This window comes from Cherax quadricarinatus, chromosome 69 (genome assembly GCF_038502225.1).
Source record: "Cherax quadricarinatus isolate ZL_2023a chromosome 69, ASM3850222v1, whole genome shotgun sequence".
In the NCBI taxonomy this organism is placed as follows: Eukaryota; Metazoa; Arthropoda; class Malacostraca; order Decapoda; family Parastacidae; genus Cherax; species Cherax quadricarinatus.
Window position 1 is genome coordinate 3,270,308 of NC_091360.1, and position 18,454 is coordinate 3,288,761.

The following is an 18,454-nucleotide window of genomic DNA, read 5'->3' on the forward strand; positions in this document are numbered from 1 at the left end:
ACAATGCTGAGTTTACAGAATTTGGTTATTGTGTGGTTTACATGTAGTAAAATAATGATTACAGAGTGTACCACTAGAACACCTAGCATGGCTAGGCATTTCGGGCAGACTTAGTTTAATTCGTAATTTTAAAATATTACAAATTATGAGGTAAGTTGGTATTATGGCTAAGTGACTAAATACTAGTTTGTGAGTTTAGCAATGTGAATGCTTTTGTTTTGGCACAGTACATAGTTTCAGTATTGGAGTATCACAGGATTCATTATTTTAAGATTGAGATTAATATTTCTGTTTATGGTCAAATGGGTGAGTGAGTGTAGTTAGTTGACGGGGTGTATCAGGGAGATAAGATGTTTTCTAATGGTAGTTTTGAAGGTGATGAATGTGTCTGCAGTTCTAGAGTTCTCAGGTAGGGTGTTCCAGATTTTAGGGCCTTTGACATACATTGAATTTTTGTAAAGGTTTAGTCGGACACGGGGAATGTCATAGAGATGTTTGTGTCTGGTGTTATGCCTGTGGGTTCTGTCACAACTATCAAGAAAGCGTTTTAGATCAAGGTTGATATTGGAGTTTAAGGTCCTGTAGATGTAGATTGCACAGTAGTAGGTGTGGATGTACTGAATAGGGAGTAAGTTTAGATCTGTGAAGAGTGGGGGGGTGTGTTGCCAGGGATGGGATTTAGAGATTATTCTTACTGCAGCTTTTTGTTGGGTTATTATTGGCTTTAGGTGTGTTGCTGCAGTTGATCCCCAAGCACAAATAGCATAGGTGAGGTATGGATAAATAAGTGAGTGATATAGTGTGAGAAGGGCATTTTGCGGCACGTAGTATCGTATCTTGGAGAGGATCCCAACTGTTTTGGATACTTTTTTGGTTATGTGTTGGATATGGGTGCTGAAATTCAAGTTGTTGTCAAGGTATAGGCCTAGGAATTTGCCCTCATTATGTCTGGTAATTAGAGTGTTGTCGATCTTTATGTTAATTTGTGCATCTCCTGCTCTGCTACCAAACATAATATAGTAGGTTTTGTCAGTGTTAAGCGTAAGTTTATTGGCTGTCATCCAAGTCGATATTTTGATCAGCTCCTCGTTAACAATGGTGTTGAGGGTGCTGTAGCTCGGTTGACAGCGCACTCAGCTTATGCATTGAGGCCCGTGGTTCGATCCTCAGTATTGGTGGAAACATCCGGGCGTGTTTCCAAAATACTTGTTGTCCCTGTTCACCTAGCAGTAAATAGGTACCTTGGTGTTAGCTGACTGGTGTGAGTCGCATCCTGGGCACAAAAATAATTAATTTTCCCGAAATGCTCTACATAACAATGGACTTTCTATATATAAGTAGTATGTATAAGGTATGTATAGGCCTATACAAGTTGTATTATGTAGATTATTATCAGTTCATTTACATCCTTAAGAGCTGTTATTTTACCTTATCCAGTGTGTTGTAACATTCCGCAAGATGCCAACCACAACAGTCGACTAATAACCAGGTACCTAATTGCTACTAAATGAACAGAGGACGCAAGTATAGAGAAACTTGCCTATACATCAGGGATCGACAATTATCTAGACTGGCAGACATCACTAGCACAGCAGGCTAAGATAAGCTTCGTGGCCCTCACACTCTCGTCAATGAAAAAATATAAATTGTTTAATACTAGCTGATGTTCATGTCTTCAATCATTTTGACAATTTGTAATCAACAATTACATCCGGTATTTAAATCTAGTATTAATAAATTACTCTCAAATTGCTCTTAAAATGCTGCAATCTTCAGAATACCGGTGACTTAACCTGATTCTATTTTCCTCTTCTCCTCTCTTCCCCTTTCCTCTTTACTCTTTCTCCTTTCGGTTTTCTTTCTTCTGCCTTGGATATTTGTTCTTCATTATTTTTCCCCCTTCTGTGTTCTTGCTCCTACCCTCTGCGGGCCCCTAGCTCCCTTGTGGGCCCCTAGCTCCCTTGCAGTGCTCCTCTTTCTTAGTATTTGACTGATTCCACTACTACCTCTCTTGTCCCGTCCATGTCTACTGGTCTATATATACTCCTGTGACTTTGTAAATGGTTCAAGTTGGACCGAAACGTCGTCGTAAGCTCCTCGCTTCTATGTACCGGTTATTTGTGTATATTCTTAAGAGGGTTTTCGTTACGAACAGTAATCTGTAGCAAACTTAAAAAGTGACTTAACCGATTGTTTTCCTCCTGACGAGACAAAATATATTTTGTCATAAATGTCATGGTACTGAGATCCAGGGGTTGATCCCTGGTATGGGTAGAAACATTAGGGCGCATTTCCGTAAGACACCTGCTGTCCATGTTCACCCATCAGTAAAATAGGTACTTGGGTGTGGGCCGCATCCTGGGGACAAAACTGACCAAATTTGCCCTAAATCCTTTGTATAATAAGGGGTTTTCTATATAGTAGTATGTCACTGATGTCTGCTAGGGGCCACCAGGCGGATATATGAAAATACAAACTCTGGAACACAGATGGCGCTGACATGCCCTGAAATTCTATAAGTAATTCAATCGTTGGCAAGTCTTACTGCTCATTACTCGCTCCTGATTATCCTGATTATTAAATAATAAAATCAAAATGAATTATCTCTTTACATTGGAAACAGTCTATTTTTTTTTAATTCTAGACACACTTCCTGAAATTCTATAAGTAATTCAATCGTTGGCAAGTCTTACTGCTCATTACTCGCTCCTGATTATCCTGATTATTAAATAATAAAATCAAAATGAATTATCTCTTTACATTGGAAACAGTCTATTTTTTTTTTAATTCTAGACACACTTCCTGGCTAGATACGTCTTAAAAGTCAAATTTTGTCCCTTTGATTTTTCAGTCGAATTCACCACCAGTAAACTAATAACTAAGAGCTAAATTAACAAGGGTCGTACAAGATGGTAACTATAAATGTTATTTTCCAATAATCTTCTCCTTGTTAATAATAACAATAATAATAATAATATTTTATTATTATTATTATTATTATTATTAATGCTGATAATTATTATAATCAAGGGGAAAGCACTAAACCCATAGGATTATACAGTGCTTGGGGGAGGGATGGAAGGTATTCAGGTTTAACTCAGGGAACTGGAGCACAGATCCAGTTCCCTAGATCAAGAGCCTCTCACCAGCATCAAGGAACCTTCCTTGAGGGGATTAATGCTGATAAATTAAAACTGTACATTTTTTTTCCCACGAAGTGTAGTATTCTGATTATTTCTTTGGAGTTAATTTGAATCGAACCCAGGAGCTGTATGACCCTTACGGGTTTGGAGATTCCCAATGTTAATTCCTGAATTTCATTCAGGACTAGCATTATTGCTGTTATATTTACCGGGAAGCGCTAAAGCCGTAGAGGTCACAGTGCGCTCGTAGAATGGAAAGGCAGTGATGTTCCATCCAAGGAGAGGACAGCTCCGATTCCTTGGATCATGAGCCTTTCATGGGAATCAAGGGTTTGGATAATAAAGCGAAACACTTTTATATTTTATTGCTAATTTTCATAACATTACAAAGACAATAAAAATATTGAAAATAACGATAAAACATATTTACATTTTATTAACGGTTTTATTACCCCAAAAAATAATAAATAAAACCATGAGAAAATTAATAATATTACTAATATAAAAATAATTATAACAATATTGATACTAATGTGTTTACTATCGTTTATAATAATATTTTCACTAATAATAATAAAAATAATAATAATAATGATTCATTAAGAAGAGAATATCGATATTATTATATTCATGGGGAAACGCTTAACCCGCAGGGGTCACATAGCACCTTGGGGACAGGAAGTGATAAGATTCGGTATAAAAAATGGAAAAGGCAGATCCAAATCCCAGAACCAAAAGCCTCTCATAAGAGTCCAATATATTGACCTATCTGAAGTAGTCGTAGAAGTAGACAGGTCCCGGGTTGGATCTTCTGTGGTAGTCAGCTGTAAGTTGCTGGTGTGTCGGGTAGTGTCCGGCTCCCAGAGACTCCAGTAAATATACACCCCTTGGACCGTGGGCCTTGGCGAACTCCAATTGATTCCTGCAGGTATATACAATTATACATATATATTGTGCAGGACAAGCCACGGGGGGGGGGGGGGAAGCTTTAGCTCAAGTACTTTCACACTTCTCAGTGCGTCATCAGGAGCTGTGCAATGTTGCAAGGGAGCAACCAAAGCAGGGAGAGAGGTCTCAGAGTAGCGTAGGTGTCACTGTCTACTGTTACCCTTAGACTGGGCTTCTGAGATGTCAAGTATGAAAATTGACATCTCAGAAACCCTCCTACCCCACATGGGGAGTAGGGGATGATGGTAGGGTGGTGTTGGCACCGACCACTAACCCAGTCAAAGGGTAACCGTGGCCGGTCACACCTACGCTACTCTGAGACCTTTCTCCCTGCCTTGGGTGCTCCCTTGCAACATTGCACAGCTCCTGATGGCGCACTGAGAAGTATGAAAGTACTTGAGCTAAAGATTCCCCCCCCCCAGTGGCTTGCTCTGCATAGTTAAGATCGCCCGTCTGCGATTTATATATATATATATATATATAGATATATATATATATATATATATAGATATATATATATATATGCAATAAGATCACTGTAAACAGGTGATATCTCAAAAAGCAGAATAAACAATGTGGAAAAATAGTGAAATTCAGCGAGCTTTCGTGATTTCTCACATTATCAGGGAACTGATAGTGAAAAATCACGAGAGCGTTTGTTATTTCACAATTGTTTCATAGGGGTTGCTCTGCATATATATATATATATATATATATATATATATATATATATATATATATATATATATATATATATATATATATATATATATATAAAACATTATAAAGGTGACGTGTCCACACCTGTAAGGTGCAACAGGGTCCACCTCGAAGCGTTGAGGCACGATGAGATAAACACTGCCTAGCTGACTGATTGTAGCTTCCAACACCTTCACCAACGCCAACGCTAGTAACACCAACGCCACCTGTTGGAGGGAACACAAATAATAACTTGCTCGACATCGATAGCAAAATTATTATAGCCAGGCACTCCTGGCGTACCCAGTATTCTTAAATATATATATATATATATATATATATATATATATATATATATATATATATATATATATATATATATATATATATATATGTATATATATTCTCACACGAGAAGTTCAGACGTCGCAGCTTTACAGGTTTCACGATATCTTCAGAGTTCAGTCGGCGCTACAGGAATATATTAAGCTACTGTTGTCTATATATATATATATATATATATATATATATATATATATATATATATATATATATATATATATATTGTGTGTGTGTGTAAGATAAAATGTGAACGTGTTAGATTGGAGTGAGTGCAGATAAGTGTTTTTAGGATTTGACGTGCTGTTAGAGTGTGAGCAAGGCAACTCAGCGGAAACCAGTTTTCTATGCATGAGTCCTGGAATTAGAAAATACAGGACGGGTGAGGATGTTGCAGTTCAGAGGGCCATTTATACTCTTATATGAGCGCACTTCTGGCAATACAGTTATTGAATGAATGATGGTAAATGTATTCTTTGCTGTCACTTTACCTTGGTGACTGCGGGTGTGGTGAAAAATAAAAATTCCATTCTCCCTCTTCATCAGTACACACAAGGGAATTTCCGCAGCAGGATCAAGGAGTCTTGGGATTTCCAGACCCTGAAGACAACAGACTCGCTCCAGACCTCTTACGACTCTCTTCCCTAATTCATGGATCCTGAACCAGCTACCACCACAAACATATATACACCTAGCGATGTGTATTTCTCAGTGCATATATACTGAGAGGTGAGTATCTTTCAGTGTACATACAGCGAGAAGTGTGTATATCATATGTTTACAAGAGATTACCTTAAACATAATTAGTGAGAAAACTATTCTTGACTGGTATCATATGATATATACCCTTAATGACCCTCGTGTAGTTGATAGGTTTGAAACCCAATGAACAGTCCAATCAACTATTATACCTATTACTTAAATTCTTCACAAAACTTTCACTGAGAGTTTTCTAACTGTTGAATTGTCTCCTCTTGCCTTGCTACATCATGTCCTCGTTTATTTATAAATCTCTAAATAAAAATGAGGTTCTGAATGTGTATAATGAACGCACATTTAGTCACTGTGGACATTATCAGTCACATTGATTAATGAACTCCCGTGTGGTAAGAGCGTCTTCTAACAAAATGAGTTAAAAGTTTCCACACTTGTCTATATTTACCACACTCTGCTAAGTAAAGATAGTGAGGCAATTTTTAGAGGTTAGAAAAAATATGAATGGGTATAACTGGGCGCAAACTGGAGGATGGTAAATTAAGACATCCAAAGAAGAGCAAACCTTTACTAATGCAACTTATCGCTTGAGAGCTATACCATGAGCGAAACGTTTTATCAAGAGAAACTGACTCTGCTCCATCCATACTGCTGAGAACATTCAAAGGGACCTAAATAATAAAATATACACTCAATATCGACTACGTTTCGCCCAGTGTACCACATTATAGCATGAGCGTGTGGACACAACGTTCTCAAAAAAAAGGCATTTAATATAAATTCATTTGCCTAACATCACGTCGTTATCTAATATAATAATTTATCTACCTCAAGTATAGGTCAGTTCTCCTTTGCATTTTTAAAATGGGACTGAAGAAAAAAATATACTAAGACTAGGAAGCCATTGTCTACATAGGCTTGCTAGCTTCAGAACTCGTTTACACTGGGTAAAAAAAAAAACCACCCACTATCTGACTTGAACAACGGAGAAAGCAGGCAAATATTGACTGGACACCACTTTAGGTAACGAAAATCCTATATTTAACGAATTTTCGGGCTCACTGGGGCCATCAGTTACCTAGTTAAGCCCCACTCTAGGTAATAAAGCCCCACTGCAGAAAATAAAGCCCCACTGTAGACAACAAAGTCCCATTATGGGTTAAACTGTGCAAAATGTATTGTTTGGTGCGTAAGGTGAATCAGAATTCCTTGCCAAACAGACTTCCGCTGGGAGAGTTACTTATCCCAAGGTTAACTTATGCTCCGGGAACTCCAAATGTTGCCATCACTTGTTTCACTTTCATCCTGTTATAGAGCATCTGTATCTACATTCTGTGCATGCATATGCAATTAGGTCACGGTAAACAATAAATCACTATTTGTCCATTTATATATAACACTGCGACTAGCCGAGAATTCGAACCCATGTCGTTTTGGCCCACCTCATGGTGAGCGAAAATCACACATGATGCTCTAACCCATGGGAGCTGCTTTGTAGGATTGCGTGGTTCCGTGGGTTAGAGCGCCATGTATGATTTTCGCTCACATTGAGCTGGGCCAAAACGATATGGGTTCAAATCCTCGGCTAGTCGCAGTGTTATTGATTAATGCCAAATTTAGTCATCTCCTCCTCCGAATCGATCGTGAAATAAATTCATAACCCATTGATGACTGAATACAAAAAATTATAAACCTGTAAAAGAAAACTGAAAATATTGTATTTAACCTCCCACAGCAGGGATGAAAATACAGTGGAAAACTTAGACTTATAATTATCTTGGCAGAAAATTAGAAAACTTACAGGAATCTTACTAAGAGTCTAAGAAATAGAGGGACAACTTTCTTGCTGTCTTGAAGAATGAAAAGAAAAAACTTACTGGAAATTTACTCAAGCTGCCTTGAAGTTTTTAGTTAGTTTAATATGTTTATTATGCACCCCATACCCATCCTGTGGGCGGTAGTCAAAAGATTACAGAGGTACATAATTGGTCCAGGGACTGGACTCCAAAGTTTTGATAGCTGAGCAAGTTACAGAGGTAATGAACTCACAATTTACAAATGTAATGAACTCACAATTTACAAAGGTAATGAACTCACAATTTACAAAGGTAATGAACTCCAGGTAAGTCTGGTCACAATCATGACAAGTTACAAAGGTATTTACAGATTACAGAGGTACGTAATACTGGGCCCCCAAAGTCTGAACTAGGTACGATATTTATTAGTACCATCATTCTTTTGAAGAAATACATCATCGATGTGATTTTTGTTCTTCGTAGTAGATTCAGATTCTTTATAATCTGTACGACGCAGATTCTTACTTATTTTTAGACGATTTAGCTTCTCTTTTAAATTACACGGATTTCTTTCTATTATGGGAGTTATATTTTGGGGGGTTCTAGATGATAGATTATTTTCCAACGGAAATTATTAATATTCTTGATTTTAAATTATTCAGGCCTTTTGCTATTTTAAATAGATTCTGAACTGGTTGATCGTACGGGCTAATACACAACTATTACTCATGTGTGTCAAGTTCAACACATGATGATCTGAGTAATATTTCTCGTCACGCACTTCTGGAATCACTCATTTAAAACACCGTCCTCACACGAGAAGTTCAGACGTCGCAGCTTTACAGGTTTCACGATATCTTCAGAGTTCAGTCGGCGCTACAGGAATATATTAAGCTACTGTTGTCTACTAACAATTTGCATCCAAATGGAATACTGTCAACAATGGAGTAAATAAAAAGAGACATGTTAGACACGTTAATTGGGAACACGTTTCACTCTGTGTAGAGCTTCAAAGACTTGATAAAGCTCTACACAGAAAGATATTTTGTCCCATTGAAAGATTGCTCTAAAACTTGCTTTTTTAATACATATTATTAGCATTACTTTGTATTCCAGCGCATAATGCTCATATATATATATATATATATATATATATATATATATATATATATATATATATATATATATATATATATATATATATATATATATATATATATATATTGTATGTTTATACTGAGAAAATATGGGAAAAGACGCTTAATAACAGTTCAGGACATTTATTAAAGGAAACACTTTTCTTCTAGTGGCATTTTCTTTCTCAATTACAACTAAAGAAGACACGCTCGTGGAAAAACGGTCCCTTTAATAAATGCATTGAACTGTACATAAGTTTCTTTTTCTCCACAAATGCTTAAGGAATGAGTGCACACACTCTTGCTAGGTCCTATCGGAGAAACAACAAGGTACTCTCTCTCCACGCGTCCAGCGCACACTTCGACCACACCAACACTGAGTTGCAGGCGAGTAGAACATCAGCCAAGCACCGGGTGGGAGTGGCTCATCTCTGGGAAGGTGAAGGGGGATGCTGGGACTGCGGGGGGAATGAAAGCTTGGTAGAGGTATGAAGACAATCTTGGGGAGTGTGTGTGTATGTGTGTGGGTAGGAAGAGTGGGTCGTGCAGGATGGGAGGGGTTCTACGAGCCATGAATGCAAATGATTGCAAATGAATATCTTGTGATCTATTTTTGCCACTGTTAGGTATTTTATATGCTCTGTAGATGTACGCATGAAATCGGACGTCATTATTGCAATCTAGGAAAATAGGTAATAAAACAGGAACACACACACACACAGAGAGAGAGAGAGAGAGAGAGAGAGAGAGAGAGAGAGAGAGAGAGAAACAGAGAGAAACAGAAAGAAACTGATAAATATAGTTCAACTAGTAACAAGGGCAGCTCTATTATCTGCACGTGCAACTTTCGGTGTAGGTGCTCACGAAATGTGACCGCTGAAGATGTCTCGCAAGTGTTCTTGTGACATCAAAAGCAGCAACTTCCAAGTCATGACCCAAACATGGTTTCTGCTCCGTAATTTTCGCTCACTGCAGAGCCCTGTTCTATGTCACCCCAATTTGGCCTAAAACAAACGTTACTTTCATTATTTAAATAATAATGTTAATGATAATAATGATAATTATAATAATTATAATACAATAATTATAATAATACCGGACCATGGTTAGCGGACGGAAAATAGAGCCTTCACCTCTACTTGCACCAATGGATCGACACAGATGCAATGCGATATGTAGCTCAATAGAAGATTGTTCAGCTGACAAGTCGCATGTCCAGGTTCGATTCCTGGTTATTCGAGATGTATAGACAAGTCTCTTTACACCCGTTACCCGTTTTCTCCTGACAGTAAATATGTACCTACCTGTCTGTTGGCTCCTGTTGTCACATTATGGGGAAAAAGTCTTGGCCATCCATAGTTATTAACTCTCTGGGGTAAATAACCCGAAGAAAATACGACTACTACTACTGCGACCATGACTACCACTACTACTGCTGCTGCTACTACGACTGTGACTACTACTACTACTGCTGCTGCTACGACTATCACTACTACTACTGCTACTCCTGCTTGTTGCTATTGTTATTGTTGTTCGTCTTCTTCCTCTTCTTCAAGGAACATCGGCCACTCGCTGACAGACACACAGTATTACATCTTAGGAAGAAGGTCATCTCAGTAATGTATGCCGTCTTTCCACGAGACCTCATTGTTACGTTAGTCTCATAATTGTCTTGTCATCCCAGATTTCAGTCTAGCTAATTTTCTGTGTCTCACCGCCATTATCACTCTGTTGTGAGTGGGACTTTTCTGTCACTGACAAAAGTCATTATTAACAAGGAAAGAGAATGAACGACATTTGCTCTATACGTCATTCCTGTAAGAAGTAAGGAAAGAGGCTGTCATGTGCTGTCTATATAATACTCGTTAGGTGAGGAAAGAGATTCTCTTCGTTGTGCTTAACTATTGGAATAATCAAATGGTTATTATTTTTTTTTTTTTTTTTATTATCACACCGGCCGATTCCCACCAAGGCAGGGTGGCCCGAAAAAGAAAAACTTTCACCATCATTCACTCCATCACTGTCTTGCCAGAAGGGTGCTTTACACTACAGTTTTTAAACTGCAACATTAACACCCATCCTTCAGAGTGCAGGCACTGTACTTCCCATCTCCAGGACTCAAGTCCGGCCTGCCGGTTTCCCTGAATCCCTTCATAAATGTTACTTTGCTCACACTCCAACAGCACGTCAAGTATTAAAAACCATTTGTCTCCATTCACTCCTATCAAACACGCTCACGCATGCCTGCTGGAAGTCCAAGCCCCTCGCACACAAAACCTCCTTTACCCCCTCCCTCCAACCCTTCCTAGGCCGACCCCTACCCCGCCTTCCTTCCACTACAGACTGATACACTCTTGAAGTCATTCTGTTTCGCTCCATTCTCTCTACATGTCCGAACCACCTCAACAACCCTTCCTCAGCCCTCTGGACAACAGTTTTGGTAATCCCGCACCTCCTCCTAACTTCCAAACTACGAATTCTCTGCATTATATTCACACCACACATTGCCCTCAGACATGACATCTCCACTGCCTCCAGCCTTCTCCTCGCTGCAACATTCATCACCCACGCTTCACACCCATATAAGAGCGTTGGTAAAACTATACTCTCATACATTCCCCTCTTTGCCTCCAAGGACAAAGTTCTTTGTCTCCACAGACTCCTAAGTGCACCACTCACTCTTTTTCCCTCATCAATTCTATGATTCACCTCATCTTTCATAGACCCATCCGCTGACACGTCCACTCCCAAATATCTGAATACGTTCACCTCCTCCATACTCTCTCCCTCCAATCTGATATTCAATCTTTCATCACCTAATCTTTTTGTTATCCTCATAACCTTACTCTTTCCTGTATTCACCTTTAATTTTCTTCTTTTGCACACCCTACCAAATTCATCCACCAATCTCTGCAACTTCTCTTCAGAATCTCCCAAGAGCACAGTGTCATCAGCAAAGAGCAGCTGTGACAACTCCCACTTTGTGTGTGATTCTTTATCTTTTAACTCCACGCCTCTTGCCAAGACCCTCGCATTTACTTCTCTTACAACCCCATCTATAAATATATTAAACAACCACGGTGACATCACACATCCTTGTCTAAGGCCTACTTTTACTGGGAAAAAAATTTCCCTCTTTCCTACATACTCTAACTTGAGCCTCACTATCCTCGTAAAAACTCTTCACTGCTTTCAGTAACCTACCTCCTACACCATACACTTGCAACATCTGCCACATTGCCCCCCTATCCACCCTGTCATACGCCTTTTCCAAATCCATAAATGCCACAAAGACCTCTTTAGCCTTATCTAAATACTGTTCACTTATATGTTTCACTGTAAACACCTGGTCCACACACCCCCTACCTTTCCTAAAGCCTCCTTGTTCATCTGCTATCCTATTCTCCGTCTTACTCTTAATTCTTTCAATTATAACTCTACCATACACTTTACCAGGTACACTCAACAGACTTATCCCCCTATAATTTTTGCACTCTCTTTTATCCCCTTTGCCTTTATACAAAGGAACTATGCATGCTCTCTGCCAATCCCTAGGTACCTTACCCTCTTCCATACATTTATTAAATAATTGCACCAACCACTCCAAAACTATATCCCCACCTGCTTTTAACATTTCTATCTTTATCCCATCAATCCCGGCTGCCTTACCCCCTTTCATTTTACCTACTGCCTCACGAACTTCCCCCACACTCACAACTGGCTCTTCCTCACTCCTACAAGATGTTATTCCTCCTTGCCCTATACACGAAATCACAGCTTCCCTATCTTCATCAACATTTAACAATTCCTCAAAATATTCCTTCCATCTTCCCAATACCTCTAACTCTCCATTTAATAACTCTCCTCTCCTATTTTTAACTGACAAATCCATTTGTTCTCTAGGCTTTCTTAACTTGTTAATCTCACTCCAAAACTTTTTCTTATTTTCAACAAAATTTGTTGATAACATCTCACCCACTCTCTCATTTGCTCTCTTTTTACATTGCTTCACCACTCTCTTAACTTCTCTCTTTTTCTCCATATACTCTTCCCTCCTTGCATCACTTCTACTTTGTAAAAACTTCTCATATGCTAACTTTTTCTCCCTTACTACTCTCTTTACATCATCATTCCACCAATCGCTCCTCTTCCCTCCTGCACCCACTTTCCTGTAACCACAAACTTCTGCTGAACACTCTAACACTACATTTTTAAACCTACCCCATACCTCTTCGACCCCATTGCCTATGCTCTCATTAGCCCATCTATCCTCCAATAGCTGTTTATATCTTACCCTAACTGCCTCCTCTTTTAGTTTATAAACCTTTACCTCTCTCTTCCCTGATGCTTCTATTCTCCTTGTATCCCATCTACCTTTTACTCTCAGTGTAGCTACAACTAGAAAGTGATCTGATATATCTGTGGCCCCTCTATAAACATGTACATCCTGAAGTCTACTCAACAGTCTTTTATCTACCAATACATAATCCAACAAACTACTGTCATTTCGCCCTACATCATATCGTGTATACTTATTTATCTTCTTTTTCTTAAAATATGTATTACCTATAACTAAACCCCTTTCTATACAAAGTTCAATCAAAGAGCTCCCATTATCATTTACACCTGGCACCCCAAACTTACCTACCACACCCTCTCTAAAAGTTTCTCCTACTTTAGCATTCAAGTCCCCTACCACAATTACTCTCTCACTTGGTTCAAAGGCTCCTATACATTCACTTAACATCTCCCAAAATCTCTCTCTCTCCTCTGCATTCCTCTCTTCTCCAGGTGCATACACGCTTATTATGACCCACTTCTCGCATCCAACCTTTACTTTAATCCACATAATTCTTGAATTTACACATTCATATTCTCTTTTCTCCTTCCATAACTGATCATTTAACATTACTGCTACCCCTTCCTTTGCTCTAACTCTCTCAGATACTCCAGATTTAATCCCATTTATTTCCCCCCACTGAAACTCTCCTACCCCCTTCAGCTTTGTTTCGCTTAGGGCCAGGACATCCAACTTCTTTTCATTCATAACATCAGCAATCATCTGTTTCTTGTCAAATGGTATAAAAGCAAAACTAGGAATTAGAGTGGAGAACAAAAATCTAGATATTTTTCTTGTATAAAAACCACCATCAGCAAGATGTATAACTGCCTTCAAATACCTGAAAATCCAGCACTAAATATATATTCGTATAATCTATATATCACTCCTCCAAGGTTAAGAAAAAAAAAGGCTGACTTGCTATGCATATAACACTCAGGTTAGAAACGAAATTAACATTAACATAATTCTCAGACAATAGTGGTCTCTGTACCCTGGATATGATACCTTCCAATAAATAATTTCTTCAGAAGTGAATGCAAGTCTTATGAAGTTATCTACATGCCAGCATACATTAAACTATGCTGGCACGTATCACTGAAATAAGGAAACATATGCTATCTAAAACTAGATGTAGCATAAAAAATGAAACAAACATACTTTTTGCATATCACTCGTCAGAAGCTGGAAACCACTCTGACAAATTCTATGTAAACCAATGTCTCTTCAGTGTAAGCTGATGTTCACACCACAGGGATGAGTGGCGACTGCTGCAGGGTTGCACTGGTCTTACTGTTAAGTAATACCTGGTGTCAACAGTGTAATGCGTGAAGTAACGCTACTTCGCTCGTGGTGTTGACCTCCCGATATAAACATTGCTTTAACACTCGTGTTATTTAGAAGTTCACAGAGTGAAAACTGTACACAGGAACGTTACGACACATCAAGTTTTAATTGCACACTCATACACAGCACATGCACACACACTGCTACATATGTCTTTCCCTTCACAGCCTAGAATGAGGTTACTTTACGTAGTGTTGCGTGTTTAGGTTAGTTTAGGTTAGGATGATTTAGCTTAGGATTGGTTAGGTTATGCTATATTAGGTAAGGTTAGCTTGAATTACGTTGAGTTATATAACGTTAGATTAATGAAAGCCAAAATTTGGAAATAATAACCAATAATAACAACATACAACACCAGAGAGAATATTAATTTGACATAACATCGACCGGGTGAACCTAAACGCTGGAGTGATCAACGTCGGGAAAATCAACGATTTCTTCACTGGCACTGATGAACATAGCTTTAATGCACGGTATATACCTCTTCTAGATCTTTGAAGGATGGGCTGCCTAGGCCCACATGCGAGCCACCATAAGCTTGAGAGCATTTCTATGTTATTAAGAGGCGCTAGCCTGTAAGGGTTATACAGCGCCTTGGGAATGGAAGGTAAACAAATTTGATCCGATAAAAAAGGATGGAATCTCAGTTTCCTCTAGAATAAGAGCCCTTCACCAGCAACAATGTAAGTTTGAGGTCAGCATGTAAGAAATACTGCAACTCAGCACCATCACCCTTGCACCACAATGGTTGTTACAAGCCTTCTGTACGTTCTATATTTATTCGAAGTGCATAAAACCAACCACAAGTCCTGCAGTCATCTTTACTAGCTGTAAGCACAGCTAATCAGCACTATTAGTGGTTGTATACATCCTTAGATGATCTGGTGATTGTTAGGGTGCCCTGGCACGTCTGACTTGTCAGAGTGGGTTGGATAACTGGCTCGATTACATCGATTATTGTAATTATTTAAGCCAGACTCATTCTTGCTCGTAGCTGGATCATATCTCAGTGCTACTGTTAATCATTATTCTGTAATATGTCTACATTCTTGTACATTTGTAAATACTGTCTATAGTAAGTTGGTGAAACGTAAATATATGTAAATCGCACAATCCAGTTTTGAGTCTTCCTTGCTGGGCAATTTTTATGGTGGCCTGTAAGTAACGATCAATAAGATCGTTACTTACAGGCCACCACAATACCGCAGATCAGCAACAGAAGTGCTGGAGATGGTGAAATTTATCCTCTTCACCACAGATAGTTTCCTGAGGACACTGTGGGTGCCTTTATGCTGTTGAAGATCACTTCACAAATAATAATATCTTTATTTACAAGTATATGAATAAGGTATACAGTCCTAGCTGACATCAGTGACAGTACTATGTAGAAAGCTGCTTGTTATGCAGAGCATTTCGGGCAAATTAGGTCAGTTACGTCCCAGGATGCGACCCACACCAGTCGACTAACACCCAGGTACCCATTTTAATGATGATGAGCATAGACAACCGATGTAAGGAAACACGCCCAATGTTTTCACCCTCGCCGGCAATCGAACCCAGACGCTCGCCGTGTGAAGCGAGAGCTTTAGCCACCAGGCCACGGTGGTCGATTTTCCCTCATTGCCCCTTTACAGATATCAAGGCGCCTCGCTCTCGAAGGAAACAGAACAAGAACTATTAAATTAAAATAAATATTTAGACCAAGCAGAGTTGAGATGCAGCAGAATATAGGTCCTGGAATGATACTGCGTCAGACCATAACTTTCGTGGCTTATACATGTGCTGTTACGTGATTACACACTCCGTATTTCACACTGTTACGTATGGCGATATGACATATTTATGCGACGTGCTAAACCCATGTGAGTTATTCGGCACAAGGAGTAATGTGGCTCGATCCTCCGTTCGCTCCACGAAACTGCAAAGACCTTGAAGGCATTTTCAAGTCGACAGACTGTATTTCGTCATAAGGTATTGTTACTGCGTGGGCGTGTGATGCAAGATGGCGCAACGCTGACACCTGGCAACCCCGTGTGGTAGTAATAGTGGTGGGGATTCTGTTGGCGGTAGTAGTGGGGATAGTGGTTTTTGTAGTAGTAGTAGAGATGGTTGTGGTAGCGGTGGGGATGGTGGTGGATAGTGGTGGTGGTAGTGGCAGGGATTGTGGTAGATAGTTATGGTGGTACTGGTACTGGCGTTGGTGGTGATAATGCCGACTTTATTTCCAAAGCTTCCATCTTCTTTTGAGTTCACCTTGACTTAGTTTCTACTATATTTTCTTAGCCTGAGCTTGCTACCATCTGCAGCTCATAAGACTGCCATCCCCACGAGCCCCTTTGAGGCGGGGTAGATGGCAGACCAGAGGCCTAGCTTCTCCCTACGAGCCCCGTGAGGGCGGGGAATGTGGCTAGGCCTGGGGACACTTGGTCCCAAAGATGAGGAGGTACTTGTACCTCCTCCCATGGGAGACTTAAGTCTCGAGACACTCCCCAGATAGGGAGCCAAGGCCGGGTCACCACTACTTGGAAAAGATCCGGGCCGGGAGAATACCGGCGAATAAAAAAAAAAAAAACTATATTTTCTGGTATTCTACTCGTTACCTTGACTATCTGTCCCTTCTACTTCCTTGGCCTTGATTTATCTCTCGCGGTCAATAAAAAAAAAATCAATCTTCTATATTATACTTCCTCCAGCGCATTTTCTTTTACTTATATAAATATATTCTCTTATTTTTATACTTCTTCCTATGCGTTTCTTCCCTCGATTTCCCCGAAGTCCAGATATTAATTTGAATGGTCTTTGTCACCAAAGTGGCTAGATTGTGTACCCAGTGCCTACCCTGTGGACAGTAGTAGCTAGCGTATTGTGTACTTCATGTCCATCCTGTTGACGGTAGTGGCTAGCGAATTGTGTATTTCATGTCCATTCTGTGAAAGGTTATGGCTAGCGTATTGTGTATCTCACGTCCATCCTGAGGATGGCAGTGGCTAGTGAATTGTGTACCTCATGTCCATTCTGTGAATAGTAGAGGCTAATGTATATTGTTTTTCATGTCCGTCCTGTAGACGGTAGTGGCTAGTGTTCTGTGTACCTCATGTCCATCTTGTCAGATGATGTCTTACTCAATGATAAAACAACTTCCGATGTACCAGTACTGGATATCAGTATTAAACAACCACTGGTGAACAAGTGCTGAACAATCATAAATTTAAAATCCACTGACTTAGCAGTACCAGATTTTCCACTTTAAAAAAATAGTTTTTTTTTATTATTACCCTTGACATAGTAGCTGTTAAGTCATAAGGATTACTGGAGGTAATATCTGCACTACACATTTATATATATATATATATATATATATATATATATATATATATATATATATATATATATATATATATATATATATATATATATATATATATATATATATATATATATATATATATATATAACTTGTAAAGGATTTGTATTAACTCTCTCTCTCTCCCTCACATACACACACACACACACACACACACACACACACACACACACACACACACACACACACACACACAGAGAGCCTTCACATTATATGCTTTCACTCGAGTCCTTCATCTCCGCCTAAACACTAAGTTGATCCATAAAATCCTCTATTTCCTTTCACTTAAGTTTTTTTTTTTTATATTATTCACTTGACAATAAAGCAATTACTGTGAATATGAACCGAAATTTTACGTTCTAGTGAACGCAGCAATATGACGAAGAAAGAGTCATAGGGGATCGAACCTTGAACCCTCTGACCAGCTTGAATACATTCGAATGCACTCGTTCAGGGAAGTGCCTTGATGCTGGTAAAAGGCTCTTGATGCAAGGAGTTGGAGCTTCCCTTCCTGGGGTCAAACACGATTACTTCCTGTTCCCAACGTGTTGTTTGATCTCCACAGGTTTAACGCTTCTCCATGAATATAATAATAACAATACTAATTTAATAATAACAGTACCAATAAA

The 18,454-nt window shown here is 39.1% G+C and overlaps 1 long non-coding RNA gene across 1 annotated transcript; it reads right to left on the minus strand.

Moving 5' to 3' along the window:
- Positions 1-3,570: 3,570 nt before the first annotated feature.
- On the minus strand, positions 3,571-9,202 carry LOC128701908 (uncharacterized). Its single transcript, XR_011393948.1, has 4 exons — positions 9,075-9,202; positions 8,072-8,572; positions 4,896-5,017; positions 3,571-4,065 (listed from the first exon to the last, which is right to left on the minus strand). It is a non-coding gene; the product is annotated as an uncharacterized lncRNA (long non-coding RNA).
- Between the last annotated feature and the right edge of the window lie 9,252 nt (positions 9,203-18,454).